A 17,300-nucleotide genomic window follows, 5' to 3' on the forward strand; every position below is an offset into this window, starting at 1 on the left:
GTGGGAAGGAGCCTAGATCATGATCTTGCCTTCTTATGTCAAAGAGCTTTTGCTACTGTCTCTGAGGATCACATATCTGCATTATGTCAGTCTGAGGTTTTCCTTCTTAATATTTTGCCTCCTGAGGACTCAGTTTCTTCCTCTGAAAAAATGAAGGTTTTGAATTGTATAATACCTTATAGTCACTTTCAGTTCTATACTCTAGGAAACCTAAAAATTAATTGAAGGAAGTACCAAGTTGGAAAGGCACTCTTTAATAATGTTGGCTTTGAGAATGCTAATTAAATCTAAAAGCATAGGACTCAGTCTAGTTTAAGGTCTTGTGAGATACAAAGCAAAAAGGCAAAAGGCAGTCTTTTGAGGAGCTAACAATCTATTACCTTTGACTTCTCTAAGGTCTCCAAAACATTAGTAAAGAAATGTTTGAGATTCTAAAGTAGGTATAGAGATAAGTAAATGTAGAGGAAAAAGAAGACAAGGCCTAAATCATGAGTTCTACCTTGCAAATATCAACAAGAAGACCAGGCAAGGTGAGTTCTAAGGATTCTTCCAGAGCTAAAATCAAATGCCAAGACCTGTTATTACAGGATTTCAAGCCAGGAGACCAACACTGACTGGGTTGGATAGTAACTATTTACAATCCCCGATGATGTTCCTGCCCTCTGACATACTGGCATAATCCCAAACCACATCCGTTGTCACCCCCATAATTTCTTTTTTTTTAGGTGTTTTTTTTTTTGAAAGGCAAATAGGGTTAAGTGGCTTGACCAAGGCCACACAGCTAGGTCATTATTAAGTTTCCGAGACCGGATTTAAACCCAGGTACTCCTGACTCCAAGGCCGGTGCTGTATCCACTACGCCACCTAGCTGCCCCAACCCCCCATAATTTCACTCATAAAAATAAGGCCCCCTACTGAAGCAATACTGGCCATTTGAAAGAGCACAGGTAACCATGATTCCAGAGGTTTGATGACAATGAATGCTGCCCACCAATGAGAGAGGAATGGACTTAAGCTGCAGAATGAAACACATATTTTTCAACATGGCCAATATGGGAATTCACTTTTCTTGACTGTTATGAGGGTTTGGTTTGGTCCAATTTCCGCCCCCCCCCCCCCCCCCCCGCCCCAGGTGAGTCAGGAAGAGGAGGCTGAAGGGAGAGAAAATAAATGTTTTGTTTATTAAATTAAATTTTTAAATTAAAAAAAATCATCTAATGGGAATCTATCCCCCAAGACAACCCTATTAACTGTATGAATACAATTATAAAGCACTTCTCACACATATAAAGTCAGATATAAACAATTGGAAAAATGTCAATTGCTCATGGTCAGGTAGAGCTAATGATACAAAAAATTACAATTCTACCCAAATTGGATGATTTTTTCAGTACCATACTAATAAAACTACCAAACAACTATTTTATTGTGCTAGAAAAAAGCAGTAAAAAAAATTCATCTGGAGCAACAAAAGGTCAAGAATATCAGGGGATGAAAAAATTGTAAAGGAAGGTAGCCTAATTCTACCAGATCTAAAACTAGACTAAACTGCCTGGTACAAGTTAAGAAATATAGTAATGGATAAGTGGATTAGGATAGATTCAAAAGAAACAGAAGTAGATGCCTACAGTAATATACCATTTGACAAACCCAAAGACATTAGCTCCTGGGATAAGAACTCATTATTTGACAAAAATTGTTGGGAAAACAAGAAAATAGTATGGCAAAAACTAGGCATAGACCCACATCCTATACCAAAATAAGGTCAAAATGAGTACAGTATTTAGACATAAAGAAATTTATGACCAAGCAAGAAATAGAATACATTATAAATTGAAAAATGGATGATTTTGACTATATGAAATTAAAAAGGTTTTGTAGTAGTAATAAAACCATTGCTGCCAAGATTAGCTAGGAAACAAGGTCTGATAAAGGTCTCATTTCTAAAATGTATAGAAAATTGCATCAAATTTATAAAGTTGCAAGTCATTCCTCAATTGATAAATAGTCAAAGGATATGAACAGACAGTTTTCAAATGAAGAAATTAAAGCTATATGCAATCTTATGAAAAAAATGCTTTAAATTATTACTGATTAAATAAATGCACATTAAAACAATTATGAAGTATCACCACACACCTATCAGACTGGCTAAAATGACAAAAAGGGAGAGTAATCAATATTAGAGAGGTTGTGGGAGGATTGGGGCATTAATGCATTGTTGGTGGACCCAACTATTATGAACTGATACAACTATCCTAGAGAACAATATGGAACTATGCCCAAAAAGCAACATAACTGATCATACCCTTTGACCCAGCAATTTCGGTACTAGGTCTATATCCAGAAGAAATCATTAAAAAATGGGAAATATTCCAAAATATACATAGCAGCTCTTTTTTGTAGTGGCAAATAATTGGAAACTGAGGGGATGCCCATCCCCTGGGGAATGGTTGAACAAGTTATGGTACATGAATACTATGGAATACTATTGTTCTATAAGAGACCATAGATGGTCAAACACTAGATAAGCATGGAATTAATTACAAGATCTGATGCTGTACACATTAACAACATTATGAGTTGATCAACTCTGATGGATGCACCTCCTTTTAGCAGTTCAGGGAGCTAGGATAATCCTAGGAGACCAGCTATGAACAATATTATCCCCATCCAGAAGAAGAAAAACAAAACAAAACCAAAAAAACCTTACAGAATCTGAACACCATATTCATTTTTTAAAAATTTCTTGTGTATTTCTTTTCCTATCTCATGGTTTTCTTTCTTTTCCTATAATCCTAATTCCTTATACTGAAAATGACTAATCTGTAAACATGTTAAACACAAATGTGTATGGACAATATTCATCTGACTGTTCGTCACTGAGGGGAGGGGAGTAGGAAGGGAGGGTGGAAGGAAATTATATAATTTAAAAATATGCATATGCATGTGGATGAATGTTGAAAAATTTTCATAACATGTAATTGGAAAAATAAAGTAAACTATCAATTGAAAAAAATCATCTAAAATCTCACCTTCTATAGGTCTTTTTGGTGCCCTCCCTACCAGTGTCTTCCTACTGAGATTACCTTCCAGCTCTTCTGTAGTTGTCTTCTGTGAACACAGCTATTTAAATGTTTTTTTCTCTGTTAAAAACATAAAGACACTTTAGAGCAGGGAATTGGGTTTGGAGTTTTTTGCCTTTTTTTGTATCCCTAGTACTTAGCATAGTCTGACTTATAATGGGGTCAATATTTGCTTGTTGGCTAATCAGTGATGATGATGATGATGATGATGAGTGTTCATACACAGGGGCACTTTGTGTCTGTTGAGTCTGACCACAGCACCTTGCCCAATCTCATCTAGCCCTCCTTGTCCTAGGCAGGGCTCCCTTTATCATCAGGCTCAGGTCAGTGTGTCCAATGATCTCTTCAAGTTCCCTTAGAAATGTTACCCTAGCTGGAGCAGGGCCCTCTGGCTGGGGTGGGACAGACCCCTGGCAACACAGACCCCATGGAGCCTGCAGGTTGCTGACAAGGGAAACCCACTCTGTCCCAAAGGTCCAGTCATACTAAAAGGCATTTATGAAGTCCACCATGTGGAGGGCCTTGTGCCAGACCTTCTCCTGGGGGGAAACACAGGAAAACAGCTTAGTAGAAAACCCACAGAGAGTCTTGGAGAGCAAGACAGGGAGCTTGTACACACCACTTGTACTTTTTTTATCTCACAACTGGGATAACCCCCAAGTCCAAGCCCCTCATCTCAAACACCAGGAATCAAGGAGACAGGTGCTGTTGGTGTACACATGTGTGCCCACCTTCATAAGAAGGAAGAACCCTTTAGATAGTTCAAGACATGACTTCTTAACCTTTTTCTGTGTTATAGATCCCCTGGCAGTCTGATGAAGTCAATGGACCCCTTCTCAGAATAACAATCTAAATACATAATATAAAATACAGAGGACAAAAAAATACATAGGATCACAATTATGTTGAAATAGTCTTATCAAAATATTTTTTTAAATGTTCATGGATCCCAGATTAAAAATCTTGAAATCTAATTTGGATTATAAGAGTTGAAAAGACCTTAGAAGGCCATCAAGTCTAGTTTTTACTGATGAGGAAACTGATACATGGTTTTTTTTAATCCAGTTGATTGATCAGGTATCCTTCAATCACCCCCTTAAACTTGTCTCTATGTGTTTACAGATTACATTTTCTTTATTAGACCTTAGCTTTCTTCAAAAGTGAGCTTGAGGGCTATTTCTTATGGGAAACATTCAGAATCCCCTTAGTTGTTGATGCTATACTCTCCTGCTCAAAAGTGTGTATACTTGCATATCTGTGTGTCAATGAATATATCAACATATAGACATACATGCATATAGATATACACATAGATGTATGGCTATATAGCAGATAGTTCCCTGTTCTTTAAAGGACTTCTCAGAGGAGGACAAAATGCCAAATAGGGAAGATTCACTTACTGAGATCCTCCTCAACCACTATCTCTCACCAAAACTCAACTCAGAGACAACAGGGGTTGGGAGGGAAAGGAGACAAAGAGCACCAGTACCTCAAGATAGTCAGGACAACAAAATGGCAGAAAGTTCAAGAGGACCCATTTTAGTGTATTACTTTGAAAAATAACTTGAATATAATCAGTCAATGAAGAGGGCTTAATTTGGTTACTTCCAAACAGATTCAATTCTATTTTCCAATTTTTTTATTTCTGTACACTATCAAGAAATGATAGCCTCTATTCTCAGAGGTGAGGTGGGCTACCTGATAATGTCAACCTCAGGCTAGGCATACTGTAGGACAGGATTTGTCACACAAACCCCAAATCCTCAACCTCTGATTCCAATTAGTAGCTTCCCCCAGAGACTGAACAAGGTCTGGGTACAGATCTGAGAGGGTTCCTTTAGGGGAGAAGGAAAGGGGAAAAACTCGTCAGCTCTTGGAGAAACCAGAGGAAGTTCCTGTAGAATTGTAGAATTACAGAATTTGTAGAATTCTAGAATTCTAGAATTTTATAGAATTGTTGTAGAATTATAGAATTTTAATTCTAATACAAGTCTTCTGAATGGGGTATAGTATTGATATTCAATATTATACTGTAATTATTTTTTTTATATCCTAAACCTTTTCTTTAGTCAAAATTTTGCCCAAGGTTGCTTTCTATTCAGTCACTTGAGTAAGTGTGAAACCTACTTTTAGATCCTATATTGGTAACAAGTTGAGGAGGAAGTAACTTCAGAAGGAGGACTCTCCCAGACTCTCTAAATTAAATATTTATTCAATGAAAAGAGAGACACAAAGATTAACTAAAGACTCATATCATCCTTAAAGTTAAACTGCCTTTTTCCCATCTATTTTCCAAATATGTTTTTTTAAAGTTTCATTTGTGGTTAAAAATTTATGAGGAGAGCAGCACCTGTGTTGTGGTCTGCCCTTAAATAAACTCACACCTGCAGTTGTTTTCATAAAACTGTTATTCAATACACTTAACAGTTGCTCAGACAACAAATTCAACTTCCAACCCTGCCATCATGGCCAACTGTTACCATTTACGTATCTAGGAAGCCCCCAATTTTCAAAGAGGCTATGTTCCAGAAGTTCGTTTGTAATTCAGCTACTTAGAATTCAAAACGTTTGCCTATATAAATGTTACAAATGTTGCTTGGATGCCCAGGTTAGCCCACAAACCTGTGAGAGGGAGTTGGGATTTGTCATTATCCACTCCATCATCCAGTCTGCTCTCATGACTAACTTCCCTCACTCAATCAATGGTCCCACCTATTCTCCAAGTCACAAAGACTAAAAATCTTAGTAGTCTTTGATTCTTTGCTCAGCTTCAAGAATTACCCTCCTCAGAGGCATTTGTACTTGACAACCTGAGATGGCCTTCCATTTGTCCTGCCTAAATCATGTTTGGGAATAGTCATTTACCTGTCATCTCCTCCATCAGAACAGCAGTTCCTTGAGAGGTGAGGCTCTCTTTTGTCCTTTTTTTTTTTTTTTTTTTTGTATCCTGGCATTTAGCAGAACCTTAATGAATGCAGATTGAACCTGTTGGATTTAAAGCTTTGAGGGGTTTGAGGATGGAGAGAGGACATCCTTTTTTTTTGAAGTTAGCTTTTGAAGCACCAAAGAAGTCACCCAAGAGCCACTGCCTAACCCCCCGCAAAGGGAAGACCCTCCACAAGGAAACAGATTTGTTGCTGTCCTTGTCATTGTAGCAAAGCTTTCATTCAGTTTCTGAGAGCTAAGGTCTTATAAACACAAATCCATCTGATCATTATCTTCTCATATTCTGAAGACATATTTTTTCCACCCTATACAACATGCTGAATTTCAAATAGGGCTGATTTTTAATTATCCTAAAGAATGAAAGAAGTGGTATGAATAGTTCAAACTAGTGGCTAATCTGGAAATATTTTATGCCTCATAACTGGTCTCCTTGTCTCTGATTCTCTTTCATTTAATAATTTTTACACAAAGCTGCAAGGAAAATCATCCTCAAGCTCCATTTCCTACCTGGAAACTCCTTTCCCTAGAATCACCTATCACATCCAACCAAAACCCATAAGAATGTTCACTCACCTCAGGATCCTGAAAACTCATTAGTTTTCATTTCCAAACCTGGTCCAAACAAATCAATCCCAAAGCCTTCTGCTCTGTGAGACTCCTTTAATTCCCATGCCACATCTTGGTCCTTGACATTTTCTTCACCTAGAAAGCCCATTTTCTTTTGTGCCCATCCACAGTCATAAGCCCCTTCCAAGATGTGAAAAAAACTCCTAACCCTAGGAAGCCTTCCCTAATAAATCTGATAAATTCCCAATTTACCCCATCTTCTCTCTATTTACTTATCTAAGGGAAATAAAGTTAGAACTTTATTTCCCCCAATGCTTGGACTGGATTACTAAGCACCAATAAACTATAAGAACTGTCACATATTTATATTTTTAAAGTTTTACAGGGTTTGCAACAAGATAATATTCAAATGTAATACTTGTTTAGAAAATAATCATAATTATTTTAATCAAGTTAGCCATGAGAGAACCTGCCTAATCACTAGACAAAGGGACTAATGATGAGAAGGTTCTAGAAAGGTTTTAAAAAGAGGTTGTGAAAGTCACAGAGATGAATGGTCAGGGGTGGCTAGATGTGGAGCTACAGTTGGAGAGAGAAAATGAGAAGATGTCCATGCAGGGCCATCAGGGTATCCACTAGCATCATGATAACAATAATTACAGACTCAAGGTGAAAACTATCAGTTGTTCTTCATCCTGTCCCAAATGACTCCTGGGAAAGGCTCCAAAAACCAGACTAGAATGCGCGTTAAATATTCCCCCCAGCACTCTGAGTTCAAAGTCATTGTGTCCTCCTATTGCATGTAGGATTAGAGGAAATAAAGAATTAGATCATGACATTCCTGGGTAGGAGATTTGCACCCCTTTGAGTACAAAGGCAGAGAATATTTCATTGCTTGTTTTTTGTGTTGCTTTTCATTTTAATTAAATGTGTTTGCCATGAGATTCATGTATCTTTATATATGTCTAGCAGTAAAGTGAATCACATGATGGTTGCTTAGTTCATGATTTTAATGGTCAGCCACAATGAACCTGAAAGTAGCTCAAGTGGAACATTGTGTATGTATATATCTATATATAGACTGATAGATATTCAGTTTCTATCACAAACAGCACAGTACAGAGGACAGATTATTGAAAATAATAGATTCAAATGCAGCCTGTGATATTTATTAGATGTGTGACTGCCAACAAGTCACTGGAGCAGCTAAGTGGTGCAGTGGATGGAGCACCAGCCCTGGAGTCAGGAAGACCTGAGTTCAGATCCAAGCACAGACTCTTAATAATTGCCTAGCTGTGTGACCTTAGGCAAGTCATTTAATCCCATCACCTTAAATAAATTAAAATTTTTTTTAAATTAACAATAAAAACTAACCAGTCACAAGCTTCTCCAGCTTCATTTTTTTCCTTCTGCAAAAAGGAGATTAAAATCTTTTGAACCTGCCTCACAAGTTGTGAAATTAAAATTTTAATATAAAACCTTACTATATGTCCGTTATTACTATTTTTACTTTGCATTCTTGATCTGCATATCTTGAGCATGTAATTCCATTATCCAAATCCCATCCATTTCTAAGAAATCTTTCAGATAAAATCTCCCAAGAACACTGAAGATGGCTCCCTGGTTCTTATGATATTTCAAGGGTACCAGTCTCACACTCACAATGTTCAATCATTATTACTGCATTGAAATAATTTATAAATGGGGCAGTGAGGTAGCAAAGTGGATAGAGGGCCAGATCTAGACAGGAAGACCTGAGTTCAAATGATATAAAACATTTACCAGTTGTGTGACCCCCGGGCAAATCACTTAATCTCTGCTGCCTCAGTTTTCCCATCTATGAAAAGGGAATCATTATAACACTTCCCTCCCAGGGTTATCATGATGGTTAAATGAGATAATAATTGTAAAGTACTTAGCATATATCTGGCACAGAATAACCTCTATATAAAAGTGAATTATTATTGTTATCACCATCTAATCAGATTATAAATAGATGGTTTCTCTCCTCAATTAAACTTAATTGGATGATGACAAAAATATGACAATTGTCCTGTAAACATTTTGACAAGGCATTGAAGGGTCAGACTCTTCCTGGCTCCAGCTTGGTGAATTGGATCAGTCAGTCAATAAACATTTGTGAAGTGCCTCCACTGTCCCAAGCACCTTGCCAAGCTGGGGATACAAAGAAAGGCTGAGGACAGTCCGGGCCTGGAGGGCCTGGAGAAATTCACAGTCTAATGGGAGAGACAAGGTGAGGATGGGAGAAGAAAAAAGAGTTGGTTCAACAAGTATTGCTTCAGGACCAGCTTGGTGGCTCTGTGCTAGGGACAAATAAAGAAACAATCTTTACTCTCTACAAAGTACTCGATTGGAAAGAGGGGAAGAGGGACTGCCACTCACCCTGCTCCATGAGCACCCATTCTGCTCAGCTGGACCATCCCCTGCAGGACTTCTGTGACCATGCTGGGTCCCTTGCCACCTCATGAAGGTCACCTTTTCAGGTGGCTTTTGCCCAGAGCAGATCACTCCTACAAAAGGTCCCAAGACCAAGACCTAGTCTCCTTTCCTTCCTGGCTTCCTTCCAGTGAGGAGGCAATACCAGCAACAACTGGACACTGGAGGCAGAGAGCCCCAACTGGGCTCTGGTCCTCCCTTCAATCAGCACCCCCATACCTTCTTCAACCCCTGCTCTTCATCCCATGCTCCCCTTTCCCTTGTGTCCAGGCCTTCCAAATTGAACTCTCTGATTGATTCACTGCACTAATATACTAGTCTACAGAAAAGGGTAACAGGTACTTCATACACTCCAAGACCTTCCCTCCTCTCCTGTTCACAGGACACACGTGTTCATTAATATAAAGTACTTCTAGGGGTAATAAATAGTAATTGTTTGGTCTTTCTATCATATTGCTTCAGCACTTGAAAAATCAATTATTTCATGGGTGTAGACAAATAACATGTAGAATAGTTCAAATAGTGGGCTTAAATTCTCTCCATCACATATGTATATATATATATATATATATATATAGAGAGAGAGAGAGAGAGAGAGAGATATTATATATATTTATATATATATATATATTTTTATATATATATATATAATATGCATTATATTATTAGGCATCTCTTCAAAATCTGCAGTCTAAGAATAATTACTCCTCCTCCAAATGCCTCAACTCTCTTCAAATGGTAGCTGTAAGGGTAGCCTTTTGAGTTCTGATCCATTTGCTTCACCCTCAGCATAAACCAGGAAGGCATGAACACAGTAAATATGTTCAGGGAACATGCAAATGAACTTGTAATGAATACAATTAGAGAAGGAAGATGGTTTAATGATTTGTCCATTGTCATCTAATTGATTTTTTTTAGGGTTTGTTTTTTTTTACAAGGCAATGGGGTTAAGCGGCTTGCCCAAAGCCACACAGCTAGGTAATTATTAAGTGTCTGAGGCCGGATTTGAACTCAGTAACTCCTGACTCCAGGGCCGGTGCTTTATCCACTGCGCCACCTAGCCGCCCCCCCCTTTTTTTAGGGTTTTTTTAAAATTTTTATTAAAGATATTATTTGAGTTTTACAGTTTTCCCCCAATCTTGCCTCCCTCCCCCCACCCCCACCCCACAGATAGCACTCCGTCAGTCTTTTACTTTGTTTCCATGTTGTACCTCGATCCAAATTGGGTGTGATCAGAGAGAAATCATATCCTTAAAGAGAACAGAATTCTCACAGGTAACCAGATCAAACCATAAGACATCTGGGGTTTTTTTTTTCCGAATTAAAAGGAATAGTCCTTGTACTTTGTTCAAACTCCACAGCTCCTTATCTGGATACAGATGGCATTCTCCTTTGCAGACAGCCAAAAATTGTTCCCAATTGTTGCGCTGATGGAATGAGCAAGTCCTTCAAGGTTGAACATCACTCCCATGTTGCTGTTAGGGTGTACAGTGTTTTTCTGGTTCTGCTCATCTCACTCAGCATTAGTTCATGCAAATCCCTCCAGGTTTTAGGGTTTTTTTTTTTTAACAACATCTAATTGATTTTTGTGGACAGACTGTCTTATTGACTTAGCTAAGCACTGAGTGGTGCTTACTTCTTTGTTGAGAATTTATTTAATTTCCTCTTGATTGATCTTCCAAGAATTTCTCTCTGTCAGCTATTATATCAAATAACTGTGGCCGTTTACTTTTTATTCCTCTGCAAAATGTTTAAAACAGCAGTGAATTTACAGCTGGCATTTAAAATTTATAAAAAGCTTTAGGTAAATTATCTCCTTTGATACCCAATACTTAGGTATAGTTCTTCAGAGAAACAATCAGTAATCTTATTCTGCTCTGATACCTTAAGAGTAATCACAGCAAACTCATGGAATCTAATTTACTGAGCACTGATACATATCTGAAAACAATTAAACATTTCTATGTTTAAGGTTTTATTTGGTATGGAAAAGATAAATATGACTCTTGTTTTAAAATGACTATAATATTATTTTCAATTAGTGATTTAGGAAAGGAGGCGATACTATAATTTTGTCAGAGGTGAAATTTTCATTCCTTTTTAAAATCAGGACTATGCAATTGGACTACTATCAATTAATAAATTAGTTTGTCCTCTTTCTCCCACATTACCATAGGTGCATTTTTTTATTTTGTTTGCTTAAACATTTAAAATATTTACCAATATTTTACTTGGTAACCACATTTGTTATTTTTTAAGAGACAGCACCTTTGTTTGCAACAAGAAACTTGGAAGTGGCTGTGGGTTCAAAGTTGGTTTCTAGTTTAAAATCAAACAGATGTTAACAATTTTACCTATTCTCTTCATCTTTCTTGCACCTAAAAATAATACAGAGAGTTTCTATGACTGTTAAAAAAAAATCACCTAAATCAATTTCTGTCTATTGTTAACCCTAAAGGCAAAGTTTCCAGTTACTACTCTTAACATTAAGGACAAAACAAAAGACAGTGAGGCAGAGGAAAGAAAAAGAGTTAAAAAAAAAACTTTCCCATTTTCAAAATTTCTTACAACCTGCTATATTTTTCACATGCTACCAGAGAGGTGAATGAAATTCCCAGAGGGTCAAGTGCTAGGGATGGAAGAATACAGAAAAATTCATGAGATGCAATTTCCCACCCCCCCTTCCCACTTTGTCCTTGACTTTGGATTCACTAAAATATCAGAAAGATTAAAGAAATAAAGATAGATATATCTGGATTTTCATCCCCAGACAATCTATCCTTCTAACCAGATAAGGCTAGATAGAGAGATAGATATGTGGATGCATACACACATCTTCTCTCTCTCTCTCTCTCTCTCTCTCTATATATATATATATATATATATATATATATATATATATATATATATATATATATATTCATATCTAACTATGTAGGTTGTCTAAGAAAATGTTCAGATTAAAATTTCTCTCATTATTTCTTCTTGCATTTCTCAGGCCAGGGAACATGACCAGGTAGGGTTTGCCAGGACCCAAACCCATTCCTGGCTGCCTTCCCATTTTTCAGCTTCATCCTGTGTGCAAGATGAATCAATAATCATATAACCCATTCTTTCCTAAATGTAGTCAGGTGGCCTAGTGGATAGAATACTGGACCTCCAGTCAGGATGAACCTGAGCTCAAAACTAGCATCAGATACTCCCAAGTCATAAGACTCTGGACAAGTCCTTTAACTGTTATCTACTTCACTTTCCTTCTCTGTAAGTTGGGGGATAATAACAAAACTATCTCCCAGGATAGTTGTGAGAATAAAATGAGATAATGTTCATAAAGCACTTTGCTCCTAAATAACCACAAACACCCTAAAATAATTTTTTTGTAAAGTAATAGGAAAAAATGGCCAAAAAGGGGAAGGGAAGGAGGAACCTCTGTAAGCACATAATGACTAGGCCCAGCTATCAGGTTGGCAAAGATGACAGAAAAGGAAAATATGATTTGTTCTAAGTGGAAGAACTATCACAGTAAAGCACTAGTGGTAGGACTGTGAAGTGACACAATCATTTTGGAAAACAATTTGTAACTATAACCAAAATGTGACTAAACTGTGCGTATACATTGACACAATAATAATAATTAGCATTATATAGTGCTTTAAAGTTTGTAAAGGACTTTACAAATCTAATTTGATCCTAAAAACCCTGGGGAGTAGGAACCATCCAAATCTCCATTATACAGATGGGAAAACTGAGGTAAGTAGTATTGAAGTGACTAGATCAATGTCACATTACTAGTGCTTGGTTTTAGTAGGATTTGAACTCAGATCTTCCTGTCTCCGTGTCCAGTTCTTTCCACTCTGACACAATAGTATCACCACTAGGTTTATATCCCAAATAAATCAAAGGAAAAAGAAAAGGTGGTGAGGGGAAGAGAGAGCAAGTGAGCACTTTTTGCTGTAACAAAGATCCAGAAATACAGTGAGTCCTCATCAGTTGGGGAACAGTTTAAAAAAAATCATAGTATGGGGGCGTCTAGGTGGCGCACTGGATAAAGCACTGTCCTTGGAGTCAGAAGGACCTGAGTTCAAATCGGGCCTCTGACGCTTAATAATTACCTAGCTGTGTGGCCTTGGGCAAGCCACTTAACCCCACTTGCCTTGCAAAAACCTAAAAAACAAAAAAATCATAGTATGTGAATATAATGCAATATTATTATACAATAAAAAATGATAGGGGCGGCTAAGTGGCACAGTGGATAAAGCACCAGCCCTGGAGTCAGGAGTACCTGGGTTCAAATCCAATCTCAAACACTTAATAATTATCTGGTTGTGCAGCCTTGGGCAAGCCACTTAACCCCATTTGCCTTGGAAAAAAACTAAAAGAAAGAAAGAAAGAAAGACACAGAGAGAGAGAGAGAGAAATAGAGAAATGAATAAATAAATAAAGAAAGAAAGAAAGAATAAAAAATGATAAAAAGAATGGATTCAAAGAAACATTAGAAGATATATATTAACTGATGTACAATAAACAGAACCAGAATCTATAACAATTGCATTTTTTTTGTTTTGGGGGGGGGGGGGGGTTTGCAAGGCAATGGGGTTAAGTGGCTTGCCCAAGGCCATACAGCTAGGTAATTATTAAGTGTCTGAGGCCAGATTTGAAGTCAGGTACTCCTGACTCCAGGGCTGGTGCCCTATCCACTGTGCCACCTAGCTGCCCCAACAATTGCATTTTTGGAAAGGAATACAATTGAGAAAAACTCAAGAGCAACCCCAACTCTATAGGGCTGCTGAATCTCATTTCTAGGCAGTTAAGAAATGAATAAGAGGTACAAAATGAGTTATATACTTTTAGATATACCTGTGTGTGCATTTATGTTGTGACTGCACTTAATACAAAAGAGGGGACAGAGAACTACAGAAGAGATTGGGGAAGTTATCATCATGATACTAAAAATGACCCTCCAAGATGAGCAGAACCAGAAGAACATTGTATACCCTAACAGTGTTGATCAGCCCTACTGGACTTGCTCATTCCATCAATGCATTAACCAGGGACAATTTTAGGGGATCTGTGATACCATCTATATCCAGAGAACTGTGGAGTTTAAACAAAGTCCAAAGTCTATTACCTTCAATTTAAAAAAAAATGTCTCATCAAAAAAAAGTCTAATCTAAGGGAAATGAATGAATGAATATTTACAAAAATATAAATTGCCCAGGTTAAAGAGGAAATTAAGTATCTAAACAACCCTATCTCAGAAAAAGAAATTCAACAAGCCATTATTGAACTCCCTAAGAAAAAATCTCCAGGGCCAGATGGATTCACAAGTGAATTCTATCAAACCTTTAAGGAACAATTGGTTCAAATTCTATATAAACTCTTTGGCAAAATAGATGAAAACATAACTCTGCCTAACTCTTTCTATGACACCAATATGGTGCTGATATCTAAACCAGGAAGAGTCAAAACAGAAAAAGAAAATTATAGACCTATCTCCCTAATGCATATAGATGCAAAAATCTTAAATAAAATCTTAGCAAAGCAATTACAGCAAATTATCACTAGAATAATATGACCAAGCAGGATTTATCCCAGGAATGTAGGGTTGGTTCAATATTAGGAAAACTGTTAGTTTAATATCAATAACAAACCTATCAGAAATCATATGATTATATCGATAGATGCTGAAAAAGCCTTTGACCAAATACAGCACCCATTCCTACTAAAAACACTAGAGAGTGTAGGAATGAATGGATTATTCCTTAGAATGATAAGCAGTATCTATCTGAAACCATCAACAAACATTATATGCAATGGGGAGAGACTAGAGGCATTCCCAGTAAGATAAGAGGTGAAAGGGGGTGCCCATTATCACCACTACTATTCAATATCGTATTAGAAATGTTAGCTTCAGCAATAAGAGAAGAAAAAGAAATTGAAGGAATTAGAATTGGGAAGAAACAAAACTCACTCTTTGCAAATGACATGATGGTATACCTAGAGAATCCTAAAAAATCATCTAAAAAAACTACTACAAACAATTAGCAACTTTAGCAAAGTAGCAGGATATAAAATAAACTCATAAATCCTCAGCATTTCTATATGTTACTAGCAAGATACAGCAGCAAGGGCTAGAAAGAGAAATCCCATTCAAAGTAACTTTAGACAATATAAAATACTTGAGAATCTACCTGCCAAGGCAGACTCAGAAATTCTATGAAAACACTTCTCACACAAATAAAATCAGATTTAAATAACTAGGCAAATAACAACTTCTCATGGATAGGCCAAGCCAATAAAATAAAAATGGAAATTCTACCTAAATTAAACTACTTATTTAGTGCCCTATCAATCAAAATTCCAAAAAATTATTTTAATGAGTTGGAAAAAATTGTAAGTAATTTCATATGGGGAAATAAAAAGTCAAGAATCTTCGGGGATTTAATGAAAAAAAAGTGCAAAAGAAGACTTAGCCTTCCCAGATCTAAAATTATATTATAAAGCATCAATAATCAAAACTGTCTGGTATTGGCTAAGAAATAGAGTGGTGGACCAGTGGAATAGACTAGGTGCAATAGCAGGAAATGATTATGGTAATCTGCTATTTGATAAACCAAAAGAGTTCAGTTATTGGGATAAAAACTCTCTTTGATAAAAACTTTTGGGAAAATTGGAAGTTAGTATGGTAGAAACTTGGATTAGATCAACATCTCATACCCTACAACAAGATAAGAACAAAATGGGTACAGAATTTAGTAAAAAAAAAAAATATTATTAGCAAACTTGGAGATCAAGGAATAGTTTACCTGTCAGATCTATAGAAAGGGAAGCAGTTTATCACCAAGGAAGAGATGGAGAACATCATTAAAAACAAACTAGACAATCTTGATTACATTAAATTAAAAAGCTTTTGCACAGATAAAACCATTGTAACCAATATCAAAAGAAATGTAGCAAATTGGGAAACAATTTTTACAATTAATGTTTCTGACAAAGGACTCATTTCTAAAATATACAGAGAACTGAGTCAAATTTATTTAAAAAAAAGCCATTCCCCAACTGACAAATCGTCAAAAGATATACAGAGGTAATTTACAGATAAGGAAATCAAAATGATCCATAGTCATATGAAAAATTGCTCTAAATCATTACTGATTAGAGAAATGCAAATTAAAGCAGCTCTGAGCTACCATTTCACACCTCTGAGACTGGCCAATATGACCAGAAAGGACAATGATCAGTGTTGGAAGGGATGTGGGAAATCTGGGACACTGATACATCTTGGTGGAGCTGTGAACTCATCCAACCTTTCTGGAGAGCAATTTGGAATTATGTCCAAAGGGCAACAAAAATGTACATACTCTTCGATCCAGCAATACCACTACTGGGCCTATGCCCTGAAGAGATGATGAAAAAGGGTAAAAAATATCACTTGTACAAAAATATTCATAGCAACCCTTTTTGTGGTAGCAAAGAATTGGAAATTGAGTGAATGTCCTTCAATTGGGAAAACGGCTTAGCAAACTGTGGGATATGTATGTCATGGAACACTATTGTTCTATTAGAAACCAAGAGGGATGGGAATTCAGGGAAGCCTGGAGGGATTTGCATGAACTGATGCTGAGGGAGATGAGCAGAACCAGAAAAATATTGTACACCCTAACAGCAATGTGGGGTTGATGATCAACCTTGATGGACTTGCTCATTCCATCAGTGTGAAAATCAGGCACAATTTTGAGATATCTGTGATGGAGAACACCATCTGTATCCAGATAAAGAGCTGTGGAGTTTGAAAAAAGACCAAAGACTATTATCTTTATTTTTTTTTAAGTATTTTATCATGTAATTTTATTATCTCTTATATTTTATTTTTTTCCTTACAGATATTATTTCTCTCTCAACACATTCAATTTAAATCAATGTATAGCATGTAAAGACTATCAGACTGCCTTCTGTGGGGGGTCGGGGGAGGGAAGCGGGATTGGGGGAAATTGTAAAATTCAAAAAAACAGGAAAGGAGGGAGGGAGGGAGGAAGGAAGGAAAAAAAAAGAAAAAGAAAAAAGTATCTTATGTACTACATAATTTTGCTATCTCTAATGTTTTATTTTTCCCTAAGGATATGATTTCTCTCTCAAAACATTCAATTTCGATCAGTGTATACTATGGAAACAATGTAAAGACTATCAGACCACCTTCTGTGGGGGTGGGGGGGAGGAAGGGAGAGTGGAGTAAAGATTGTAAAA

Source organism: Macrotis lagotis, chromosome 3 (genome assembly GCF_037893015.1).
Source record: "Macrotis lagotis isolate mMagLag1 chromosome 3, bilby.v1.9.chrom.fasta, whole genome shotgun sequence".
Classification (NCBI taxonomy): Eukaryota; Metazoa; Chordata; class Mammalia; order Peramelemorphia; family Peramelidae; genus Macrotis; species Macrotis lagotis.